Genomic DNA, 24,779 nt, shown 5'->3' on the forward strand with positions numbered 1-24,779 from the left:
TTTGCAATAAGTATGTGAGTTCTTTATGAGTAATGTTGAGTCCATGGATTATACGCACTCTCACCCTTCCACCATTGCTAGCCTCTCTAGTATCGCGCAACTTTCGCCGGTACCATAAACCCACCATATACCTTCCTCAAAACAGCCACCATACCTACCTATTATGACATTTCCATAGCCATTCCGAGATATATTGCCATGCAACTTTCCATCGTTCCGTTATTATGACATGCTTCATCATTGTCATCACTACAAAAAAAATACACTTCCGTGATGATACGTGTTTGTCACACTAGGTCGCTTTTTTGTCATGCATGTACATCCATGACAAATTTATGACAGAATCAAAATAGTCATACATGTGCTGTCGTAGAAGTGTTCCATGACATTACCAAAATTATCATCACGGAAGTGCCCACTTCCATGATGATAAATCGCGCGTCATAGAAGTGCTTTCGTCAAGGGTGACCAACACGTGGCATCCACCGTAATGGAACGCCATTAAGCTATCTGGTCGGGTTTTGGATCCGATAACCCGTTAACAGCCCCGACCAATGGGGATTTTCCACGTGTAAAATCATCATTGGCTGGAGGAAACACGTGTCGGCTCATCGTCGGGACAGATGTCATCCACTCATTGGACAGAAGGCGCCTATGATACGTTGACATGTGGCACGACCCAACAGAGGCCCATTCCTGTGAAAAGGCCGGCCCGTTTAAGTTGGTCAAAAGGCGGCGGGCCGGCCCATGGAAAGCCTGTTAACGGCTTGTTCGCATATAGCCCATTTATAGCCTGCTAACCCAAGGCCTGTTACGCCCTATCCGAATTAGGCCCAGTAGCGTCATCTAGGCCATCCAATATGATTCGGGCCCATTTTCACTTCTGGCCCATGTATGGCCCATGACGTCTTTCGGCCCGTGTGATGCCCTATGTAACTCTTGGCCTATTAACGGCCCATGGTGAAACTGGCCCGTAATGAACTGTGTATCACTTTACACCCATTAACGGCCCGTGGATGAAATTGGCCCGTAATGAACAGTGTATCACTTTATACCCATTAACGGCTCGTTATTCTGTTGGGCCGTCTCCAGCCCATGTTATCTTTCGGCCTTCTCAGAGCCCATTTATTCTTGGGCTCATTTCCAGCATTCGTTTACTTACGGCCCGTTACTGTCATTTTCTGCTTGTGGGCCAAATTCAGCCCATGGTTACAGTCGGCCCGTTTGTGGTCCATTAATACGTTGGGCCATTTTCATAGCGTCATCAAATGCGGCCTATTAACTATGGCCCGTTATGGTTGACCCATGAACGGATGATTCCAACCGTAGCCCGTTTACGGCTAGAATGCGGTCTGTTTGGCCCGTATAAGGCCCATTGATGATACGGCCCGTAGAAGGCCCATTGATGATACGGCCTGTAGAAGGCCCATTGTTTCTACGGCCCGTAGAAGGCCCACTGTTTCTGCGGCCCATACAAGGCCCACTATTTATACGGCCCGTAGAAGGCCCACTATTTCTACGGCCCGTAGGAGGCCCAGTGTCACTACAGTAAATATTAGCCCATGGTTATTGTGGCCTAGTTTTAAAAAATAGGTTATTGCAGCCACTAGCAAACTGCAGAAAAAGAACTGCACTGACTACAAGCAAACAAATAAACAAGACAAGGAAATAAATAAGCAAGCAACTTACACTAGGCTATCACGGCTATTACACATATTACATCCACTCGGCATCAAAGTTCGCCACCAGTGCAAATATAGGGAACACGGCAACATATAAACACCGCAGCAAAACAAGTCCAGAACTGAAACCACTTTAGAAGAGCTCAAGAAACAATATCCTGGGTACCCATAATGTTGGCAAGATGCTTAGAAAGCTTATTAACTTTCTCTTGTTTGGCGCTTAAGTCCTCCAGCGCTTACTGTTGCACCAGAAAGTATGCATCTGAATTCTGTAGGGACTTCCTCAGTCCTTCGGCTTCCTGTCGCTTAACATCTGATCGATGTCTTTCAACTTGAAGTTGAGAGTCAAGAAGCCGAACTGATTCAGGCAATGAGTTCGAAGAGCTGGTGCCAGCAGTGGTAGCCAGTAACTCGAACACTACATCAACACAGGACTTTGGGGTTGTCTCAGTGTCTTCAATATAGTTTTTATCAGCTTTCTTGGAGACCAACAGGGATGTCTCACTATCTTGAACCTTATCTGCATTACTTCATTTACCATTGCATAACAGGGTACTCTTCTCCAATATTTTATCTGCATTCTAAAAGAGAAACAAACAAACACATCTCAGGTTTACAATGTAGTATATGAAACTCATTTTGGTAAACCAGTTCAGTAGTAAGGTGGACAGGATAACAGCATGAAACAACCATATATCTATGTAGTGTGGTCACTGTATGGTCTATATCATTCTTGTTTATGTTGCCAAATCAAGATAGATACAGTTCGAATCATATCTATTTAAGACAAAGCAGCATAGACAGAATATAAGTGTGGGAAACTACACATCAATAACAACACTTGTAGTGTGCATGGCATGAGAACATAATTGTTTATTCAATTGAAACTTAAATCAACATAGAGCAAGTTACAACAGCAAACAGCCAAACACATTGAAGAAACAGGTTTAAAACATACCTGTTGCGCCATTGGAGTTTCAATTGCATCCTTCAAATTTGAAATTAGTTGGTATCAGTAAATACAGTGATGCCAGAGCAAAGTAGTATGAACCATAGCTACGGAACCTGACCTGAGAACAATTCTTCTTCAGCTTTAAGCATTGACTTCGGGTTCGAAGTGGTGGTCCTCGTGATTTGGGCACTGCAGTTGCCTTACTAACTGCTCGTGTTTGGGTGCTCTATGGTGGAGATGGTGATGTGTCAACGGGAACTGGGTGTCTATCTGCTGGGGTTGGGGTTAGAAGGGGTGTAGCTGGTTCTCTGTCCAACTGGGTAGGGGTACAATCTGCATGAGTGTGGGTTATGTGTGGTGGGGATGGTTCTTGGGCAAGTACAACCGTGGTTCTATCTGCATCGACAGGTAGCACGATCTTTTATGAAGACCATGTTTTTACTCCCACAGATACTGCCATCACTCCCTCCAATTGAAATGGCTGATAAACAAGAAAAGTAATTGAATGTACAAACATTGTAATATAGACAGGTGCAATGGATAGTAGGGAAGAAAACAGGGCATGAAATAATTCACATTTATGTTGTCTAAGCAAACAGAATAGCAGGACATAATTTCACATATATGATGGCTAATTAAACATGATAGCATGACACAATTTCACATGTATGATGGCTAACTAAACAGGATAGAATGACATACTTCAAAATATGATGACTATGTAAACAGGATGACATGATATAACTATACGGCGTGTCTATTAAAGTGGTTGGCATGCCATAAATCACAAATATGCCATCGATGGAAACATGATGGCATGATATAATTCACAGATAGAATGACATAATTTAAATATGATGACTATGTAAACAGGATGAGATGATATAACTATATTATGTCTTTAGAAAATGGGTTGGCGTGCCATAATTCAGATACATGCTGTCTATGTAAACATCATGGCATGACATAATTCAAATATATGATTTATATACTAAGGAAGTGAGCAGAGGGCAATTGCATATATGATGTGTCAACTATGGAGATGGCATTCAATATTGTGTATATGATGTAAAAACTAAGCATTGCAATACAACATATGCATTATATGAGTAATATAACCCTGCCAAGTTTGAGCATACACCTCAGGGGGATAATAGGACTGGTCATCTGCCTTTGAATCCTCCTCCGAAGAGCTATCTGTAACCAGCAAGATATCTGCTTCAGCAGGTAGCATTGTCTGCTCTGAAGACCTTGTTTTCACTCCAGATTTCTCCATCACCAATTCAAATGGCTGATGCACAGGAAGAGCAGTTGAATATACAAACATTGTCGACAAAAGCAATGAGAAATACAAAAAAGGGTGGCATTATATAATTCACATATATGACGCTTGCCTAAACAACATGGCATTGCATAATTCACATACATAATGCCTTGCAACAAGATAACATTGCATAATTCACATATATAATGTCTTGCAACAAGATGGCATTGCATAATTCACATATATGGTAATTAGACACTAAACAAGTGGCATTCACACAAAGCTTGTCTAAACTAAGCAAATGACATAGCAATGCATGATACCATACGCACGATATGAGCAACATAACCCTGCCAAGTTAGGGCATGCACATCGGGGGGGGGGATATGACTGGTCATTTGTCTCTGAATCCTCCTCTGAGGAGCTATCGGTAACCAGCAAGACATGCGCTTCATCAGATAGCATTGTCTGCTCTGAAGACCTTGTTTCCACTCCAGATTTTTCCATGACCATGCCAAATGGCTGATGCACAGGAAGAGTAATTGAATGTACTAAAATTGTTGACAAATTTAACATGTAATAAAAAAATGATGGCATGATATAATTCACATATAAGATGACTGGCTAACCAGGGTGGCATTGCAAAATTCACATATATGATGCCTGGCTAGACAAGATGGCATTGCATGATTCACATATACGATAAAGAAACTAAACAGATGGCATTGACACAAAGCATGTCTAAACTAAGCAGATGACATCTTTAATGTATACAGTAAGCAATGCAAGGCACCATATGCATGATATTACCAACATCAGCATGCCAAGTTAGAGCGAAGACCTCATGGGGTAAATAGGAGTGGTCTTATCCTTCTGAATCCCCCTCATAACAGTTATCTTCCTCTTGATTACGATCCAAAATGGGTGGAGGGGGGCTGCCTTTGCGCCCACCATGGAACGACGTCTGCATGAAATTTTATTGCCACGCAAGGCTCGTCTCTTTTGCTCTACATGATCAGTTCCATTGTGTACAATAACTGACATGTATAGGAATAAAACATAGTGAGATTATGTAAGGAGTGCATGAACAAATCCAGAGTGATGGTAGCAAACTATGGATAGACCCAAAACCAATGATAGCAGGCAGACAATAGCTTTAGTTAAAAAATAGAGATAATGGCTCCTTTAATGTTTGTTTGCACCCAACATGAAACTCATAGTAGACACCGAAGATTAACCAGATAGTAGACAGATAGTACTGATTGCTTCCCCAATATGTACCCCACAACCATTTAAAAACTCAAGTTTCAGCATTAGTTTGGACCTGACTCGGAGTCTAATAGGTGAACATGATGATAATGTAGCATGTCATCATATTAAGCGACGCGTAACGTAAGCAGACACGGAAGAGTGCGACCTCTCTTGCGGACCCGTGTAGTCCTTAAGGTCATCTGCTCAGTTGATGATGGTAATGCAGTTGCCGTGGCTGTCGGAGGCGGGGAAGAAGATCTGAGGCGGCGAAAGACAGTCTGGAGAGCGGATCCCTACTGTGGTGAACCCTTCCGTCATTGGAGCAGCTGAGCTGGGGTGGAACACAGCGCCGCAGGAGCAGGACTAACCACACAAGGTTTTCTTTGACACATATGTGTAACAGAAGTAATTGAGTAAGGGCTTGTTTGAATTTGAGGATTCTAACAATGCAGGGATAGGAAATAGACAGGAATAGGATAGGAATGCACGTGCAAAACAGAGAATTTAAAAACACAGGATTTCTGCCAATCTGGGTGTTTGATTCACAAAAATTGGAATATCACAGGATGCAAAAAAGCATGGTGAGATTAAGTCAAACCACAAGAAAATGTACGGTTATAATGCTATTATGCTACTATCTCTTAGTCTTGTGCTTGATGAATAGGAATATGAAAAGGAGGAGAAGTGGAAATTAGAATTCCTATGGTTTTTCTTTCAAGGAGACACTAAAGGAACAAATCCTATAGTTTTCCTTTGCTCCATTCCTTTGCACCAAATTCATGAAAAGTAGTACCATAGGAAACTTTCCAATTCCAATGTTTTTCATTCACTTTTCCTTTCAAGCCCTGGCGATTCTAGTAGGCAAGTTTGAGCAAGGAAATCCTACACTAAAAAATGTTTTTGTGCTACTTCTATTAGTTTGGACCCAGGCCACTGCCATACTAGCTCAACTCCCAGGCCCATCGACAAATGCACAACTCAAACGCGCAGAGCTAAATAATGATGGCATTCAAGAGAGTCCATCACGGATAGCTAAGTTGCCTGGTACCTCACTGCTTGTCATATAGTAGGATAAAATAATCGTATTTCCCGTTACTACGAGTGCTCAGTGGACAACATATATAACATGTAGAGTAAAAAAGAGATGCAACAAGTGTACAACCTCTTTGGCGAAGCCATGTCGATCTCAGCGTGATTGGGTTGGCCGGTGAGGATGCTCCGGCTGACTTGGATGTCAGAGGAGGGGAAGAAGATCTTAGGCGTCTAGAGATGGAGCCTGAGGTACTGCTCCGCTGTGATGGAGGGTTTCGTCGTTGGAGCAGCTCCGGTGAGTTGTACGACACCGAGGCTCAAGCAGGACAAGAGAGAGAACGAACAACATTAACCTGAGTGGAATTCTAATAGCATCTCCAATACATGACGTAAAATACATAACCACAAAGTGCTAGATGTAAAATACATCAGCCGCTCATCTCCAAACTTAACTGTCGAGACTGAATTTAACTGTCGAAACTGAGCTTAACTGTCGAAACTGAACTTAACTGTCGAAAATTTTTGCTGTCAAAACTGAATTTTGCTGTCGAAACTGAACGCACTAGCAAGGTGAGGCTACACATCGGTCGACTGACTTTTTCATCTCTGGTCAGTCGATTTTGCAGCCGTTGGATACGAAATTAAGGGCCTGCGGTTCATCTTCAACCTCCACCCCCTGAGCCAGCCAAACAGCAGTCCCCCGCCGCCCGCGGCCGGCGGTGCGCCGCCCCGCCCGCCCCGAAAACACTCCCCACCGCTGGTCCGCCGCCGCCCCGGCCATCCCTCTAGGCCCCCCCGTGCCGAGCTTTTTCTCCGGCGATCCCCACGCCACCGCCCCCCCAACGCCCCGCCACCGCCGGCGACCACCGCCCCCATCCTGAACCCTAAGATAGATAGTGGGGTACCTCTCCGGCGAGCCACCCTCCCCGCTGCGGCTGGTTCTTCCTTCACCCCGGCGGAATCGGAGTGAAGTGTAGCTAAATCGGAGCAGCATCGTAAGCAAGAGCAAGATCAGCAGCGCGAGCAAGAGCAATAGCAAGAGCAGACCAGGCAGGGGATCAAGAGCAAGAGCAGAGCAGCAGCGCGAGCAAGAGCTAAAGCAGCAGCAGGTCCTACTAATGTGGACGTCGCCGCCGAGGGAGCTATGCCGTGGAGGAAGTGGCCGGCGATGCCGCCGTGGATGGAGTCGCGCCGTGTCGGCTCGGGACCGAGCGCCGGCAGCAGCTGAGATCGAATCAAGAAGAAAATACGGCGATTAGTGTACAACCTCTTTGGTGGCGCCGATTAGGCCGCAGCTTCATCCGAGGAAACGGTGATGATGATGCTATTCCGGTGGTGTAGGTGAAGACGGCGGCGTGGGAATGGAGGTGGCGCGAAAGATGAGGGGAACGTCGGGGCATCTCCCTGGAGGTGGAGGACGGGGTGGCTGAACCGGCGGGACGATGAGATCAACGACGGATCCTCATCCGGTACGGTGGATGAGGGACGTCGAGGTGTTGTTGTGGACGATGTCATCGGGGAAGCGGGTCCGGCTGGGTGGCGAACAGAGCAGGGTGTGGGGTTTTGTCGCGGGTTTTCGTGGCCTTGGTGTACGAATGGGTGGGCGGATGGGATGGCAATGGGGAACCATGGCATAGAGACGCGCTTGTTCGAAATGTGGGGTAAGTTACGAAAGTACCCCCACCGATTTGAGGCGGTTCTTTCGGTTCAAGGGTACCACAGGCATTTCGCGTGTCGGGATTTCACAGGAGGTGGGAGTTTTCACGCGCGTTGTAATTTCGGAATAGCAAGGCGCGGGTTGAGATGGAGGGAGTTGTCGGAGCACAACAAGACAAAGATATATCTTAATTATTTCGGGCTAACAAGGCGCGGGTTGAAGAGGCGGGAGTTCCGCAGCACGATAGACATAGACGCTAGCTTGAATTTTCGGCATAACAAGGCGCGGCTTGAAATTTCGGAAGAACAAGCTTAACGTGTACCAAAAAAAAGGCAATTTGCACCTCAACACGCACAACACACACACAAACACCATTTAGACTAGAGTAAGGTACACATGCATTGCACGCATGAGATTTGGCAACCAAATTATGAATAAATACCACATTATAGCATACAAGCTTTGAGTCATATATGCATGATGTAGATGTTCGTTTAATTCTTATAGTTCATTTCATTCAAAATCATCTAGTTTTTATAAGAAAGCTAATCTATTTTAAGATGCATGGAATTGTGCGTCATAAGACATAGAGTAAAAACAAATAATGGCAAATCATGTAGAAAAACATTTGGGCAATTCTGATACGGAAGATTCTAGAACAAATAAGAAGTGCTTGTGTTTTATGTTTGTGCATTATGCTTAAGTTCAACCATGTAGTCTTCTAGATTATACATGTGGCGAAATCTGGTGGAATCTAGATGATATCCAACGGCCAGTAGTGCTCAAATTTGCCATCTTTGGACCATCGGATTCGCCTCATCCAACGACCATCTTTCAAAGTTAAAGTTACCCGCACACAATATAAAAAATATAATATAATATATATAGGGGTATAGATATAGATATGTGATGCAAAAGCCGCCCATCATCTCCAATTAGAATAGTGTGTCCATGCACGGATGCGACGTGGCCAAATGATGTCTGCCATTGGTATCTCAAATTCAAATCGGCCTGACCTTGTTCAATGTGTATACGTTACAACATGCTCGTTTCCAAACCACACCGCGCAGATCTCCGTTATATTCATGCATGCATGGGTTTCAAACATCAGGATCTCTTATTCAAATATTTGAATTCAACTTTACATTGATTGTGACCTCACCTATTTAGCTATTCTTTTACACCCACACAGTAGTCTTCTCTTTATAATTGTACCACTAACTTTCTCTCATGCATGCATGCACACACACTACCAGTCGGCATTATCCATTGCACGCATGCAATCTTTTTCTTCAGGTCGGTCTCCCATGAAGGTACAGACCAGCACACATCCCCCTCTCCATCATATCGGGCATTCTTTATCTCTCACGCGTGCATGCACAATGATCGATGTTCCTCTATGTATGTGTGTATATAGCTAGGTCTTTCATAGTTTTCCACACAAACCAATCAATCGATATATCCAATGAGGTCTCACCCTCTTTCCCACGTCCACATCGATCAATCTATGCCTCTCTATATAGGATTAACATATATAGCTAATACACCCAAATTAATTATGTATCCAACGTCCCCCTCTCATCATCCATGACTTCCGCTTCATCTCTCAGACGCGTGCACAATGGCGAAGACAGGGGCAGTAAGGGCCCTGCCCCTCCCCCCCTAACATCACTATATATCAAGTCTAATATGAATATGATCATTAGACAATTGCTGCTAAAAATGGTTTAAGTTCATGAATTAACCCTCCTCGTAAAGGATTAGCAATGCTTGGCCCCCTAGCTCATTTATTTTTCATGGCTCCGCCACTGCGTGCATCAGCGCACGTGTTCGCCCCCTCTCTCTAAATATCGATCTCGCACTTGTGCATTCCTTCATAGTCTCCCTCCAATCGGCCCCTCGCACCATCTTCTAGCCCCCCACCGGATTTTGCCACATGTACAATCTAGCAGACTCCATGGTTGAACTTAAGCATAATGCACAAACCTCAAAACAACAGTGGTTCTCTTTTGTTTTAGAATCTTCCGTATCATAACTGCCCAAACTTTTTTCTAGTTGAATTGCCATTATTTGTTTTTTACTTTATGCTTTACAATGCACAATTCCATGAATCATAAAATAGATTAAGGGCTTCTTTGATTCAAAGAATTCTCAAAGGACTAGGTCGAGAACTACTCGTAACAAGGGAGCGGCAACCAAGGCTGCGAAAAAAGAGGGTTCGCCGCCATGCAGAGACCTCGAAAGATCTCTCACGGGCAGGCGATGGCTCCCAGGAGCGCCCTAGCCGCGGAGGCGAACATGCCGAGCCGGCGGAGCTGGACATGTTATCCCTCGACGGCATGCCTGATCAGCTCAATAAGCAGAAGGAGTTCATCCAAGGCTTGATGGAGTTGCTAAAGGAGAGCCTTCACGACATGCCCGCTGAGCTCAATCAGTAGGGGGAATTGACCGCCAGCTTGGTGATGCTGCTGAAGAAGAGCATTGCCTCAGAGAAGAAGGCGACCGGTGAAATCCTGCGACTTCGGGAGGACAATGCGAAGCTCTGCCACGAGATCGACCTGTTGAAGGAGAAGAACGCCTGCTGGAAGAAGCTGCATGAGAATAGCAGTTCCTCGATGAAGATGCTGCAAGCCTTCGCCATAGAACACAAGGAAGAGTTGGCGAAGCTCCGCATCGAGCACCCGGCTGCTGTCAAGGTACATAATATGGCCGTGGAACAGATGATGAAGGCTCGCGTCTAGAAATGCCGCGTCATGGACACAATGATGAAGATGGCGGAGGAGACGCGCAAGGAGATGGAGGTCATGGAGGCGATGAAGAAGCAGTTACGACTCCGCGGCGAATTAGATCATTTGGGGTGATAATCTTCCTTCTTCTTTTGCTCCTGTGTTTCATCTTTTGCTTCGGGTGTTTCGCCGCACGTGTCACGTTCTCTGCGAGGCATGAATAGAACAATGTTTTTTTAGGGAATGAATAGAACAATGCTAACAATGAGATGACTAGCAAATTAGAACATTTTTTATCGCCATATGGCACTCGGCTGCCGTGTTTCGTGCTCCTCCGTCGCAGTACTACTCCAGTGGAAAACTTGAGTATACCGCACGGTTCTTTGCTCCTCCTCGATCAGGTCATCGACACATTTATACGAGCAGTCAAATCACAAGGCCCCGCCTTCCAGCAGTAATGAGCCGTCAAATCACAAAGGCCCTCACCTCTCGTGAAACCGACCAAGCTAGACTGCCCCGCCCTCTAGCCTTTTAAAAAATGTATACTTTTGTACAGCAGTAGTAGTATCGATGGATTGCGCCATGGAGCAAAACTTGAAATTAAAAAAAATGTGGTACATATAGAGAGCGCTCGTCGCCAAATTATGCATATAGTACTATTAAAAAGGCTAGTCACAATAATGGTGTCCAGCACAACCCACCCCTCAAATAAAACTAAGAGGGTGCTTGGATACGTTTTAGTCCCATGACTAAAAGTAGTGAGACTAAAACATGCTAGCCTCACCCATGCTTGGATCCAAATACTAAAAAGGCTAAAATCAAGTTAATGAGCATTTATTATCCTCCAAACCCTCCAATCCAGAACTCGCCTGTGTTAAAGGAGAGGAGTTAAATGAGTAGAGAGAGGACTAATCCACATTTTAGTAGGGTACCCCTGACTAAAAAAATTAGTCTCAAGACTAGTTTTAGCCCCTCTTTAGTCAGGGGTGCTTGGAACTTTAGCCTCTTAAAGAGACTATTTTTAGTCAGACTAAAATAAGTCCCTTGGATCCAAGCACCCTCTAAGCATCCTGGAATTCTTTGACAAAACTAAGCACCCTGAAATTATTTGACAACTAAACTGCTGGCTATATGATGTTGGCCATATATATTGTACATATATAATGTGAAGAAACAAGTGGTAGTACTATACCAACTAAAAGAAGAAATGTAAGAAATACTAGTATGTATGTACTGAAGAGTTAAAGTAACGGGAAGAAACATAAAATAGTTCTGCTGGGGGCTCAGCACAACACACCCCTCAGATTAAATTAAGCACACCTGAAATTAAACTTTGCAACTATTCCGGTAGACACTGCATTAGAACCACCATGAGCAACGACACTGCCACCTTACTCGGAGTCCTCGTCCATGTCCTCGACTTCGTCCTTGTCCCTCTTCCTCTTGGCCGATACTTCTTTGCTTGAACCACACACTTGGCTGTTGCTCTTCATCCAACCCGTGTAGATATTGAAGCAAAGGTAGCCATCCATTGCAACGTAGTGGATGTGGTCTATATCTAGTAAATTCTGCTGCCATGCATGACGATGAAACGTGTAATGAGGTTTCTCCAGTTTACCGTACGAAGGATGAACCATGGCTCCTACCAGGGTCAGCATTGAAGGCTGACGAGAGGACACTAGCCGATTCTTCTGGAGGTCGAAGGTGTTGCCTACAACGAGGCCTATCCGATGCAGGACTTCTTTGTCGTTACCAAAGTCTACAGTAACGAATTTGACTAGGCTGCTCTCGAGGAAGTCCTTAAAATCCTGGCACTCAACGTCGGCATGGCATATGTGGTAGACCAAGCATAAGTCATGCACGCAAACCTGGATCACGGCGGGCTTCTTCCTCTCTTTGTCCTTTAGATCCTTCTCTCGTACCAGGACTGTGGTGTACTCAACATCTAGCCCAGTGACCCACTCATCATCCGAGTCTTCAAACATGCGTCTGAAGCGAGAAAGGCATCCTTTCACCATCTCGGAAGAACGGGTGTAGATGACGTCGAACTCATCGCCGGTGATGGTTCTAACCTTGTACTCACCGCCGAATGTGGAGATTTGGGATGCCATGGATTTGGGAGGAGGGTTAGGATTAGTGGAACTGCCATAATATGAATGGACGGGACGACTAGGAGCGAACCGCCGTAGTATTGAAGGACGTGTGGGGACGAGTAGGAGCGAACTGCTAGCGTGCGAACGACAGGGTAGTGGCTTTTCATTCTCCCATGATATGGGCTTCCGAGATCACTTGGATCTGAGATCGAACGGTTGCATGGCGTGATTCTAGACCTATGGGTGAATATCCTATCCTGGAGGGTTATTCTGCAAATTTTCAGCAACTTAGCATGCGACCGTTTGATCTCAGATCCAAGGGCTGCCAGCAGCCCGTATCATGGTCACGCCTACCACGACCGTCGCGTCGCTCGCGCAGTCGCGCCCTTGGAGATTTAACATGGTGCGTTAGGCTATCTGATGTTGGCATGTCATACATAGTCATCACTTAGTCACTCATACTACAACAAGGTTGGCTATAAGTGTATTTTTTTACTCCTCTCTATCTCTTTCTTCGTACTCAAGGAAGAAACGGTGCTAAGCGCATGTATTTATTGCGTTTGCCAAGGAGTGACCTCTTCCAATGAAATGGTGTTGCTAAGTTTGCTTCATTTAATTAGCTATAGACTCAAAATTGTCTTTTCACCTAGGTACACGCGCTTAGCACCGTTTTTTCCTTGGGTCTCCAAACTAGTCTCTCTCTTCTTGATTAACTTGCCACATCAGACTTTATGCTTATGTGGCAAGCTTAAGCACCTGTAGGAGCAAGTAAAAGTAAGTACAATAGTTCGCTTTACATGGCATTTTTGCATATGTGGAGGAAAGAGAGGCAAGGAAAAAGTGGAGAAGTAGTCTCTCATGCAAGAGCCAGCCTCTACTACATGGTGGAGCATTGGGAGAGGCACCTGTATGGAGGTGGTCAGGAATCTGGGAGACTCACGCCGGTCGTAGCGCCGTAGTTAAAATGATAATGGCAAGTCAAATCACGGGGCCCCACCTGTCCAGCAGTAACTCGCTGTCAAATCACACAGCCCTACGTTTGCAGCAGCCTACTCCCTCGTCTTCTCGCGTCTCTGTCAAACCGACTAGGCGGAACTGCCCCACCACCTACCGCGCAGGAAAAGCCCCGCCCTCGACTTTTAAATAGTATACAGTATACTAATTTTGTATCCATTGATTGCGCCCGCGCCATGGAGCAAAGCGTCTAGAAAACGAAGGAGAGTCGGTGGTCTTGCAATAGATAAGAGGGAGAGGCGAGACGGTGGTTTTGGAATGGACATGATGGATAGGAGAGGAGGTAGTTTTGCACTGGAGAAGAGGGAGAGGAGCGTGCGGCAACGATTTAGGATTGGACGAGAGGGCTGGCGCGCTCTGACTGGATCAAAATCAAAATCAATTTACCCTTCAATTAAGAAAGCGACCCCACATTAACTAGTCTCCCTTTTTTCTGGGTCATAATTGACCATGATTTTCGCACATAAAATATATGTTATACGTTGTATACAAGGCCACTATCAAAATTACAATTTGCAACTATACAAGGCCACTAACATTAATCGAGGAAAAATTGATGGCGTTTGCCTCGTACTAGCACCCGAGGACATTAATATCCCTTATGTGCATGCGGGAGTGAGAAGGTTAGCTTGCATTCCCAACATTAATCAACCAATGAGGAGTAAGAGGGTTGGCTTGTTGTGCTTGGCAGAGAAAAACCACATTAATTAACACGACAATCAAGGTGACAAGCTAGCTTGCAACATTGACTTAAACATAGCATTGATTTTTACCTTGGTACCTGTAATATGAGTTTGTGGCCTTGTATACAAAAATGGAGGGAGTATAATTTGAAAGTACATTCAGATACGAACCAAACGATACAATTTTTGGTAACATGCACTCACATTTTGCTTGTCAAATACAGTACATGGTCAAACTTTGACCCAAAATACGCGAAACAACAAAAAAATACTTCCAAGACCAGCGCCGCTCTTCTGCTCTTCTCCTCTTAAACCACCGCCGCTCCTTTCCTGTTCCAATCTAAATGCAGCGCCGCTCCTCTCCTCTTACATTTCAAAACCACCGCCCCTCCTCTCCTATTCCAGTCGAAAGCCAGCGTCGCTCCTCTCCCATTCTAATCCAAAACCAGCGCTGCTCCTCTCCTCTTCCATTAAAAAACCACCGCCGGCGAGTGAAGGAGCTGTGGAGAAGTAGATCGATGGAGGACTACAACCAATACGTGAGGATCGCAGACGGCAACCCTGTGAAGCTAGCTAGGATGTTGGAGATATAGTCTTGGTTTGACAACAAGGACCAACTAGCGGCGACGGCGACATCCATGGCCAAATATCCGCAATAGAGCGAAAAGGCGGCGATACTCCCAGAGGGAGTCGCGCCGGAGTACATAGAGCTACTCCTCTGGGCCATGGAGCAAACAGATTCACCGAATCCGATTGTGAGGGAGCGGTGGTGGGAGTATCGATCCCAGATGGAGCATCCACCAGAGATTGAAGGATCGAGGATCTACAGGGTGCCGTTTGTGAGGGTGTCCTGGCAGAGCGAGCCGGTGGAGTCTTCATCGACCGAACCCAACTGCAAGAGGAGAAAAGCAGTTGGCCCGACGAAGCTTCCCTACCATCGTCTCCCTCGCTGTTCACATCGTCTCACGGGGCGGCTGTCTGCCGCCGAGGAATAGGAGGGGGCTGCCCCCCCAGCCCAATAGTCGGGCAGGTTGTGAATTGTCAGGAGGAGCTTAGGGTTGTCAGTATTTGCAGGTTGTGAATTGTGTTTTGTGTTGTGTATTTTGAGAGTACTTTCAGATATGAATGTCTTTTATATTTCAGATTTGCAGTATTGAGCATATGAAGTATTTTATGAATTCTAGATATCTATTTTTAGCACTTAAAAAAATGTAGTTTCATAGGAGTATAAAAGTGCAGACAATGTGATTCTCAAAGAAGAAACTGGAAGTTTCAGTTTCAAATAAGAAACTGCAAGTTCAGTTTCAGATAAGAAACTGCAACGTTTAGAGGTAGAGCATTTATATTAACACGGCCTTTTCAAACAGGGTTAACATCATGTTGGAAGTTTTATTCATGGTCGAAAATGGAACTACCAGCCAGTTAACATCATGTTGATCAACATTCATGCATAGCACATCTTCATATGATGCACAGTCAAAATGCCCACACAATGTCGAGTGTGCGAAACACAGAGAAAACGAGGGACGAAGTTTTGGCAAATGGTGTACGTGGTTTCGGGCTACCCCGTCTAGGCTTTCATTTTTAACATGCGCAGCCCACGTCCTCGGATGGGAGGTCCATAGGCCTGTTTGTATTTTCTTAGGGCCGTCATGTATCGACCGGCCTATGGACCTCCCATCCGAGGTTTTATTTTTGGCAGCCCAATTTATGTATTTTTTTTGAAGAAAACGTAGAGGTCTGTTCTATTTTTCTATATAATAATAGGAACGCCAGGTCCAACTTATGTTTCCCTTCTAACTATATTTTATATATTTAAATTATTTTATATGTTGACTGTTTAGTTCACATAATTGGCAAATAGATGACCGCTCTCGTGATCCCCTTCGCCCCCGCCACCACCTCCACCCTCGCCGCCGCCCCCGCCACTACCTCCACCCTCGCCGCCACCCCTCGCCTCCTGACTCCGGGCGCGCCTGCCCCCCTCAGCAAGTCCGCTCGCGCGCCCCATGGAGTCGCCGGCCATATCCATGGGGGAATGGCTGGAAGACAGGCAGATGTACAAGATGCATCTCCCACATGTATACAAAGTCTTCCCACGGATGCTCCAGCCGCTCGACTTCGTCGCGCCGGAGGTGCTGCGGGAGACTCAAGGGAGGAGATGGAGGGAGCGGGCGATGCGGATCCGCGACGACGCTCTCTCCTAGACCCAGTGCACGCGCGAATGGAGGGAAGCATAGGAGGAAGCTGCGAGGGAGGAAGCCGAGGAGGGACCGAATCCGTTCTCTCACTCGCACAGGTATGCTCGGATGTGCAAGGATCATGTGGATTGGGAGCTGCTGAATCTAGCCCTGCAGATCTACTTCAAAGGTGATTTCTTGGAGAAGCACAGGATGCCCCACCACAGTGAGCCGCTGATTGCGTTCGTTCGATGGGCGAAAGGAGAAGTGAATTCAGGAGATCCACGCCGTGCTGCGAGATGGGAATGCTTGACTGGACTCCTGCCCACCAGCACGCCACCGGAGCCAGAGCAGGTGGATCCCCTACCTTACCTCTCCCCCAAACCTGCAGAACATTGAAATTAGGCTTGCAATCTGCTTCAATTGAGTTGTCTGGTGGTTATTTCTGCTTCCTGAGAGACAACATCTAGCTGGAGGATGAGAAGGAACCAGGAACTCCGATGAATTTCCCCTATCACAATGGGGGGAGCGCCGATTGGGCAGTGGTACAGCCCACCTCCGCCCCAAATGGGGGCAAAATCTAGGAAGGCTCCTGTAATTGCCCAATATCAATCTGCTGGTGGTTCTGACTCTCAGATCAGTGGGAAATCTCAAGGCAAGAATCAGCAAAAGAAGAGATAGGACATCCAGAAAACTGCTCCTGCCCCTGCTTCGGGCCTTATGGCATACTCTCAGGTGATCTCCTACAATTATGGGGAACCAGGGCATCATTTGGATAAATGTGTCAAGCCCAAGAGTTGTTTTATCTGCAAAATGGTTACCCATAAAGTTGAGAATTGCCCTGTCAGAAGGAAAACCCACAATTTTGCTAGATATGTTGGAAGTGCTGCTCCAGGATTATGTCCACCATTGACAGAATTTTCTATGACACAGAATTAGATAGTTTCTTTCCCCTTTCTAGTTGTAGAGCTCTGCCCAGATGTGGTAGTGACCACACTCCTTTGCTCTGGGACTCTGGTCTTAACCAAACTCCAAAGAGCAATACTTTTAAATTTGAAAAGTGGTGGTTGCTTAGAGAAGATTTTACTGAGCTAGTCAGGAAAATCTGGAATGAGCCTACTGAGAGCAGCTGCCCCCTAGAAAATTGGCAGATCAAAATCAGGAGATTTAGAAGAACTACCAAAGGGTGGAACTCCAATGAGGAAGCTAATCTTAGAAGATACAAAAGGCTTCTCCTCCTTGAGTTTGATTCTCTAGATATTATGGCAGAAACCACTGACCTCTCTGAGGCTGAGACTAATAGATTAAACTTTATCCATGGAAAGCTCAAGAAAATTTGGCTTCAAGAAGAAATCAAAGCCAAACAAAGGTCTAGAGATAGGAACATTAAGGAGGGTGATAGAAATACTGCTTACTTCCATGCAGTAGCTAACCAGAGGAGGAGGAAAACCCTCATTCACTCCCTTGATGGCCCTAATGGCCCTGTTACCGAGGTAGATGAGATGCTGAAAGTGGCTAGTGACTTCTACAAAGACCTGTTTAAGAAAGAAAACCCTTCTGGGTTCTCTCTATAAAACAATTTTTTTCTCTGCTTCTGAAAAAGTCTCTCCTGCTGAAAATGAGCTGCTAGAAGCCCCTTTTTCAGAGACAGAGGTGAAGGAAGCCATTTTTAGCTCTTATCCTGATGGCGCTCCTGGTCCTGATGGGATTCTCTTCTTATTTTACCAGCATTTTTGGGACTTGGTGAAAGTTGATCTCTTAGATCTTTTCCAAGCCTTTCATAGAGGAGAGTTGGATCCAGCAACTTACTCATGGGGGGTCTGTTGGGGTCAAGTTAAATAACTATGAAAATGATTTTTTCCTTGCAGGTAAAGGCCTTAGGCAAGGTGACCCCATCTCCCGCCTTTTGTTTAATTTAGTAGTGGACGTTCTTACTAAAATGCTGAGCAAAGCTGCTGATCATAGTCTGATTGCAGGGCTCTGTCCTGAGGTCTGCCCTGGTGGCATCATCTGCCTTCAATATGCAGATGATATCATCCTTTTCTTAGACAATGACTCCACACATGCTAGCAATCTGAAAACTGTTCTAACCTGGTTTGAACAAGTCTCAGGCATGATAATCAACTACTCTAAAAGTGAACTCATCCCTATCAACATGGATGATCAGGAGTTAGCTGACTTCCTCTCTATTCTAGTCTATAATAAAGGTAACTTCCCTATTAAGTACCTAGGTATCCCTCTCCACTATGATAAACTGAGGAGAGAGGATATCCAACCCCTTCTGGATAAAATCATTAAAAGGATTGCTGGGTGGAGGGGCAAACTTCTCTCTTATAGAGGTAGATTGATCCTCATACAAGCTTGTTTGGCTAGCATTCCAGTGTATCTCCTCTCCTTCTTCAAGTTCCCTAAATGGGCAGTGAACCTCATCAATTCTCAGATGTCTCATTGCTTGTGGAATGATTTTGAGGGAAATAGGAAGCTACACCTTGCTAATTGGGCGCTAGTCTCTTTGAAAAAAGATTTTGGAGGCCTAGGCATACCTAACCTCCAAGAAATTAACATATGTCTTCTAGGGTCTTGGATTAAAAGATTCTATGAGGAAGACTTGAAACCCTGAAAGCTTCTTATTGCCCATAAATACCTAGGAAATAAACCTAATATTTTTGTCCCTTCCTCCAACCCTAAGACCTCTAGATTCTGGAAAGGATTAAAATCTATTATGCATGCTGTGAAATTTGGCTACAGATGGAACATAGGGGATGGGAGCAGAACCAGGTTCTGGGAAGATACTTGGTTTGGCACATCCCCCCTAGCAGTCCAATTTTGGCCTATTTACTCTGTCCGCAATGAGCTTAACAAAAGTGTCAATGAAGTTTGGGACAGTCAATGCCTAAAACTCTCTTTTAGAAGGAACTTTAGTGATAGTCTCATGGAACAATGGTTCCAGTTGGAGGAAATTGCCAAAAGCATTACCTTTACTGCCGAGCCGGGTGCCCTGATTTGGCAGCTGGACAATAAGGGGAAGTATTCCTCCAGTTCCCTCTATCATGTTATCAACTTTAGAGGGGTTCAACCCGTGTTTATCCCTGCTGTCTGGAAATTGAGAGTCCCCCCTAAAATTCATGTATTTCTCTGGCTTTTCTCCAAAAACAAATTGATGACTAGGGATAACCTTAGGAAGAGACACATCATCAAACCCCTTGATTGTGTTTACTGCTTGGAACAAGAGTCTTGTTCTCACCTATTTTTTGAATGTATAGTTGCTAAACATCTCTGGGTCCACATTGAGGAATATTTCTCTAGTCAGATTGGCTCATCCTTCGAATCTGTCGCCAGATTCTGGATTGGTACCAAAAAGTGCTCAGTTTTAAACACTTTTAGCTCAGCTGTCCTTTGGTGCCTCTGGAAATATAGAAATGCTATGATTTTCAGTAACACCTCCTGGATTTCCATTTCACAGGTCTTGAGGTTGATCAGGAACATGGTGAGGAACTGGGCGATTCTCTCCTCCGGATCGGACAAGGACAAGTTGATGAGCTTCATGGAAACCCTAACAAGATCCTTCAGAAACCGTTGGCGATCACTTGTGGCTGAACAAGGCTCGACCTGCTCTGGGGCTGGACCCGTGGGCTCGTCTCAAGATCTCTGATAAATATGATGGGCACCTGGCGCCGAAAAAGAGATACATCCACCATGCTACGCCTTCCAGCCCGGTGTCTCAGCTTGCTTACAGGTCGCCGCAGGCTGACACAGCCCCTCGGCTGAAGACCATGAAGGCTTCGCTGGACCCTCCTTGTGTCATTTGAGTGCTCTATCCGCTCTGCCTTTGGCACCACTCGGGTGATTTGTGTTATTCAGAGAACTTGTTCATCCACCCCCCTAGTTTGTAGCTTTTCTACCTTTGCTTTCGAACTCCTCTTTGAGCTGCTGTATCAGAATATGTTGTGGTTTCGTTCTCAGCAATGGAACCAGGGAGATGCTCCCTGTTTTTCTAAAAAAAATATTATTATTATTGTCATCATATATTTAACAGATACTTACATATGTAAGAAAACAATATCCCACATCTTATGAAATTATAAAAATAATTTCTTAACAAATAAAATCCTGGATTATTTTGGCACGAAAATCCTAGTGATTGTGTACAAAAGCTTGGTAAGATTTAAGGACGAATGTAATAATATCACTTATTATTTAAATATAATTATAACAAAATGCTCAGCCCGTTTTTATTTTTTGATAACATTGCTGGCCCAACCCAACATTATAATTAGAATCAGCCCAGCAAAATCATGTATTTTGAGAAAGTGCAAATGGGTTGTAATTTTTTAGGAAATAAAATAAACGGGCCGCATGGATGCTACATTATTTGTTCACCCAGCCCAGCTAATGGCTGTAATTCAAAAAAAAAGATCAAATTGACTGCAAATTCTACCACGCAAAAAAAGACTGTAAATTCTGAAGAAAAAAATGGGTTGAATACGTGCCACATTTTTGGAGGCTGAAATGTGGGCCAATAGGTCGAAGCCAATGCAAGTCATTGTCAATTTAGTCAACAAATGATTCTGACATGTTAGTCGTTGGATTTACATCCAACAACCGGCATCCATCTTCAATCTCTCGTCTTCTTCCTCCAGCGCCGCCGGGACCACCTCCCACCTCCTGCTGCTAGCAGCTCTGCTTAGTACGCTTCGCTATGAAGCGCTACTCCACCGTTGGCCAGGCCATCCCTCCACCCCTCCACACCTCATGTTCTTCTCCACCGACTGCCGAACCACACCGCATTAGAACCAGTTAACCCTTGTACACCTCTCTGTCTACGACTCTACTCCCGCGTCTTCCCATCTCCGGCGCGTTGCTGTCCGGGGCCTCGCCGTCGTCCACCACCTTGGATGCGCTCTGCGCGACGTGGTCAACATGGTCAATGAACGACACCATCGGAAGTAGACTGTGCGTGGAGAGGCTGACAGCTGGGTCCATGGCCGCACACAAGGAAATGCCTCCTTATTACGCGCAAAATAATGATTCCTCCACCTGACATCTGGGACCCATCGGAAGGGCCTTTGTATTTCGCGAAATAAAGTGCCCCCCGCTGACATGTCGGACCCACCAGCTATCTTTGCATGCAAGGAAGTGCCGTCTTATTACACAAAAAAAATGAATATTCCCCCTGCCAGCTGGAACCCAGCATAGTGGGAGGCTGACTTGTGGGCCTACCAAGTTGACGGGGACGGAGGGCTTTGTCAACTTAGTCAATATGAACGATTCTAGCTCCTGTTACCGTACGATGTTCATCCAACGGCCGTAGTGCTTCTTCAACCTCTGGTCTTCTTGCTCCAGCCGCCCAAACCACCGCCGGTCGTGCCGCGTGCTCCTGCCTCCCGTGGCCGGCTGTGATGCCGCGGAGGCCTCACCTCCCCCTACTACTCCCATCGCTGGCCAGGCCATCCCTCTACTCACCCACACCCCCTGTAATTCTGCGGCGACAGCAGCCTCACACCGCAACCGAATCAGTGAGTCCTTATTACACGGAAAATAATTATTGATCCACCTGACAGCGGGGACCCATCGGACGGGCCACCAATATTTTGCGAAAAAAATCGTTTCCCCCTGACTGTTGGGACCCACCGGATGGGCCACCGTATTTCGTGAAAAAAAACATTCCCCCCGCTATCAGCTCGGACCCACCAGAAGTGCCTCCTTATTACGCACAAAAAAATGAATACTCCCCCGGCTAGCTGGGACCCACCTTGCTGGGAGGCTGACTTGTGGGCCTACTAAGTTGACGGGGATGAAGGGCTTTATCAACTTAGTCAATATGAACGATTCTAGCTCCAGTGACCCTATGATGTCCATCCAACGGCCGTAGTGCTTCTTCAACCTCTGGTCATCTTGCTCCAGCCGCCCAAAGCAGCGCCGGTCGTGCCGCATGCTCCTGCCTCCCGTGGCCGGCTGTGCTGCCGCAGAGCCTCACCGCCCCCTACTATTCCCACCGCTGGCCAGGCCCTGCGGCGACGGCAACCTCACACCGCAGCCGAACTAGTGAACCCTCGTAGTCCTCTTCGCGCGGGCTTCCACTGCCGCGTCGTCCCCTTCCTAGGCCTCGCCGTCATCCACCGCCGTGGTGCTCTCCACGCGGCGTGGTCAACGTGGTCAAGGAACGACTTCCATCGGAAGAGTACTGTACATGGAGAGGCTGACAGCTGGGTCCACGGCCACAGCCCAGTTTTTTTGTGATTTGCCAAGTAAGTCGCTTTGTCAGGCCTGTTGGGCTGCAAATCTTTCAAGACGAGGAGAGCTTTCATTCGGCTGGCCAAGAAAATGGCCCATCTGTAATGAGAAGTGGGCTGTACATTTTTAAAACACATCAAACCGGTAATTAGTTTCAAATATTTTTTTTTATTTCAAGACTTTAAATTACATTAAATTTTATGCATGGAGAATTTGTTGGATTTTATATTGATATACATTTATTTTTAAAATCAGTTTGAATGTGAGTCGAAATTTCAGGATTAAAAACAGTTCGGACCGCACCGAAATATGCAAAATTTCGTATAAGTTTTTTAACCGTTGCCACAATATGGGCTGTAATGCTAACAAAAAGAATATGGGCTCCAAAAAAAACCTTAAAAATTAGCAAATGGGCTAGAAATTACTAGAAATAATGGCAGATGGGCTATATGCTGTTTTCCACAGATTTGAGGCTTTCCTAAAAAAAAGGTTGACGCACAAGCACTGACTGTTGGATGTCCATCCAACGGCCGTCGTGCTTCTTCAATCTCTGCTCTTCCTGCTCCAACCGCTCAAACAAGCACCGGCGGGACTGCCTACTCCCTCCTCCTCGTGGCCGGCTGTGCTGCCACGCAGGCCTCACCGCCCGACCGTACTCTCATCGCTGGCCTAGCCATCCCTCTACTCACCCACACCTGCTGTTATTCTCCGGCGACGGCAGACGAACCAGTAAACCCTCGTATAGTCATACTCCCCTCCGCGTGGGAAACAACTGCCGAGTCTTCCCTGCCTCCATGTCGTCCCCTTCCTAGGCCTCTCCATCGTCCACCGTCCTGGTGCTCTCGGCGCGGCGTGGTGAACATGGTCAAGGAATGAATTCCATCGGACGTGGACTGTACGTGGAGAGACTGACAACTGGGTCCACGGCCACAGCAAGGAAGTGCCTCCTTATTACGCGCAAAATAATGATTCCTCCACCTGATAGCTGGGACCCACCGGACGGGCCACTGTATTTTGCGAAAAAACATTTCCCCTGACTGCTGGGACCCACCAGCTACATCTTCGCACGCAAGGAAGTGCGTCCGGGCAAAAAAAACAATTCACCCCTGACTGCTGGGACCGACCAGCTACATCTTCGCAGGCAAGGAAGTGCCTGACAGTCAGGACCCACCTGGTCGAAGCATACGTAGCGTTGTCATTCTGGTCGCGAACGTGTACGTACATACTGGTCGATGTAGAGGCGCGCACATGTCGTAGTAGAGGCGTGCACGTGTCGTAGTAGAGGCGCGCACGTAGCATTTACACGTACATACAGCGGCCAGGGTGCAAGAAAGAAAATACGGCCACGTATGTGTACATACGGGCGGGGTCTCGAATGCCTACCCGCGCATACGTACGGCCAGGGCTCGTGTACATGGCTGGGTCGGAACGGAGAAACAACGTCGTCGTCGTGTTCATGGGGAGGCAACAGAATGCATCGTGTTCATGGGAAGGCAACGAAATGCGTCGTGTTCATCGGGAGGGCTTGGACGGAACAGGCGATGGAAACGAGGCCTGGCGTACCACAGAACGAAGGAACGGCCTTGTGTTCGACCGGCCATGTTCGACACGGGATCCTGTTCATCGGGAGGGGTCTGGCATACCGCAAAACGGAGGAAACGGACCTCCTACGGTCGAAACGGGGGTCCTGTTGATCAGGAGGGGTGTGGCGTACCGCAAAACGGACGAACAGACTTGTGTTGGAGCGCTACAGTCGAAACGGGGGTCCTGTTCATTGGGAGGGGTGTGGCATACCGCAAAACGGGACTCCACGGGAAACTGTTGATCTCCACCGTCGACCTCCTCTAGCCTCCACGGGCTCCTGTTCATCCAACCTCCACGGGCTCCTGTTCATCCAGCGTCCACCGTGCGCTACTCCACCGGCTACTGTTCAACCACCCCTCCACCATCTACTGTCATCCAGCCCTCCACACCACGGGGTCCTGTTCAACCACCCCTCCACGGGCACCCC

Source organism: Triticum dicoccoides, chromosome 6A (assembly GCF_002162155.2).
Source record: "Triticum dicoccoides isolate Atlit2015 ecotype Zavitan chromosome 6A, WEW_v2.0, whole genome shotgun sequence".
NCBI classification, from domain to species: Eukaryota; Viridiplantae; Streptophyta; class Magnoliopsida; order Poales; family Poaceae; genus Triticum; species Triticum dicoccoides.